The sequence below is a fragment of the Delphinapterus leucas genome, chromosome 15, assembly GCF_059928025.1.
Source record: "Delphinapterus leucas isolate spDelLeu-1000000601 "Yukka" chromosome 15, BTC_Dleu_Yukka2, whole genome shotgun sequence".
Lineage (NCBI taxonomy): Eukaryota > Metazoa > Chordata > Mammalia > Artiodactyla > Monodontidae > Delphinapterus > Delphinapterus leucas.
In genome coordinates, this window is record NC_143143.1 from 15,593,696 (window position 1) to 15,596,714 (window position 3,019).

Genomic DNA, 3,019 nt, shown 5'->3' on the forward strand with positions numbered 1-3,019 from the left:
CTCCAGTAGCCTCGGCCCCGCCCCCTCTGGGATGACTGGAGCATGCGCACGGGAGCTCGTCCCTTCCCCACCCGAGGGAAAGGCGGAGGTCGGAAGCAGCAGGTCTCCGAACGGAAGCAAAATTGCCAGGACGTGAGAACCCGCCCACTTCGCCGGAACTATTGCATCTTCAAACGGAAATCTACTTGCCAAAAGGGGTGAGAATGCGTCATTGGTATGTAATCTGAGAGGCCCCTCATCTCACATCACCCCACGGTGCACCTCTCCTCGCGTCACGTGACCGGCGCGGTCCCAGCCTCTCGGACCACAGAACGTGACGCTTGGACTGTCACATGTCTCGGCTCTGTCAACCCCGTCTCTGGAACACCTATCTCCCCACGACGTCCTCGGCACCCCGGTGCCGGAGTTACCTCCCTTCAGCCCCCACGCGGCGGGGAGGGGGCGCTGACTATCCCCAGAGGCAGTGGGTGGTAGGACCCTGGCTGAATTCGGCTTTATTTCTTTTGGGTCCGGGCGTGTTGGGCAGACGACTTAGAATTTGGAGCTGTCAACATGATGAGACCTTGAAATTCAGAAAAGAAAAAGATCCAGCGTCAGAGAGTTGCAGGGTTTTGTAGGCAGAGCATCTGGGGGTGGGAAGTGACCTCACCCGAGGCAGAAATCTCTTCTCCCGCATACTCCTGGCACAGCTTCTGACAGGTGGGCGGCTGGCGCCCGGCTTGAACGCTGCAGTCCCGCTGCACTCACCACCTTCTGAGCAGCGACACCATTTCAGGGCAGCTCAGGCTGAGAAAAGAGTCTATTATATTGAGCAGCATATCACTTAGACCGCCCCACCCCAGACCCCCACCTTGCACCGGAGTCTACCCTCTGGAGCCCACAAAAAAAAAAATTCCACTTTATAGTGGCCTGTGAGCTCTTGAGGTGAGGGCCTGACTGTAGGGTTCTCACCAGAATTCCAGCACCTAGTTCAATACCCAGCACATAGTGGACCCTCAGTAGATATTTGTGTTTTTGGGGTTTTTGTTTTTTTTTTTTTTTGCGGTACACGGGCCTCTCACTTTTGTGGCCTCTCCCGTTGCGGAGCACAGGCTCCAGACGCGCAGGCCCAGTGGCCATGGCGCATGGGCCAAGCCTCTCCGCGGCATGTGGGATATTCCCGGACCGGGGCACGAACCCGTGTCCCCTGCATCGGCAGGCGGACTCTCAACCACTGCGCCACCAGGGAAGCCCAGTAGATATTTGTGGACAGAATCTTAGCCTTTCATATAACTGAAGATGAAGCTTATGGTTCCCTAGTCTTCTCTTTTAGGCTTCAGGCTGTCACGGTGACACTTCCCTAACCCTAGCCCTGTAGACATTCATTCATTCAGTGGATAGTTATTGGGAATCTACTATGGGCCAGACACTGTTCTAGGGCTGGAGATACATGAGGGCGTAACAGACAAGAATGCCTTGCACTTTTGGAACCTACATTCTATAGGAGGAGGCCCCAAGGCCACTGAGTGAGTCTCAGCATAGCCAGGATGAATATTAGTTCTCCTGGATCCCAGGGTTCTTCCCAGGGAGCTTATATGAAGGTCAAGCAAGGGGAGGAAGGGCCCCTCTCTATTATGCCCTACTAAGGAAATCTAGAATTTTTTTTTTTTTTTTTGGCCATGCCGTGCAGCATGCAGGATCTTAGTTCCCAGGGATCGAACCCATGCCCTCTGCAATGGAAGCCAGGGAAGTCCCAAGGAAACCTAGATTTCTGTGACTGAGTTGCTGTGGACTTCTGGAAAGTCACTTCTTATCTCAGGGCCTTGATCTCCCATCTCTACAATAGGTGGCAATAGGGGGATGGGGAGATAGTCTTTATGGGTATTCCCTGCTCTAAAGCTCAATGATAGTGAAACTGTCAAGTGCTGTATCACTCTATGTGAGGGGCTTTGATCCTTCTCCTCTTCCCTTTAGAATTCGGCTCGTCTGGGTTTGGGAATGAAGGAGTGAAGATGGTGCTGCTCTGATCAACCCACAGGGGGAATGAAGGGTTAGAGGCTTAAATGAAGGGTTCAGGAGGCCAAGCCCTGCCCACGGAGTTCCCTGGAAATCAGGAGGAAGAATTGCTCTGCTCTTGGGTCTTTCCTGTTGGCCTCTGCCCCCTGCCCCCCTCCTTTCTTTCCCTCTGTCTCTGTCCCTAGTCTCTCTCTGTCTCTCTGAGTGGTACGGTGGAAGGGCTTTTGGACATCTGACCTTTAGTCCTGTCTTAAATAATTCATTGCTCCTCCGTGGGCCCTAATTTCTCCATTTGACAACTTGGTCTGGTCATTTCTGTTTTGCCTAAGGTAAGAATTGAGCAATATCAGGTGAGGTAAGGAAGGATATGAAAGGGTCTTGCAAAAGCCCCCCTCTGTGGGCTTTTACTACTGTGGATTCCAGGTCTCTCTGGGCCCACCAATCCCACCTGTCTCTCTCTGTTTCGCAGCCTTTTGATGACTTGCCTTCTTGGTTCCAGCTATGATCTGGGTTTGTTGGTGCCTTTGTTAAATTTCCCAGGATTATGATAGTCATCATTTTATTTGTGGTCTCTGGATGGGATCACAGGGCTATGGGATGGTGACTTAAGGGCATACATAGGAGGCTGGGCTCAAAGCCCCATGGAGTAGTGTGTGGAGGAGCTGGGGAGCAGAGGCCATCTAGAGGGAATAGCTCTGGGGATGGAGCTTTCCAGAGCTGAGCCCATATCTCTGTTTCATGGTCCTTTTTGACTCCTCTCAGGCCCTCTGAGCAGCCTTGAAGGGTGCATTAACTATATTGGGCCTCGAATGTGTGGGTGTTGGGGGGTATTTTCCTTTCAGTCTGTGGGAAGGTCAAACCCTACTTGATTTTTTTAAAATTTTATTTTGGCTGTGCGGGCTCTTCGTTGTGGTGCACAGGCTTCTTTAGTTGTGGCGCTTGGGCTCTAGAGCGCATGGGGTCAGTAGTTGCAGCGTGCAGGCTTCTCTCTACTTGCAGCACACAGGCTTAGTTGCCCCGCAGC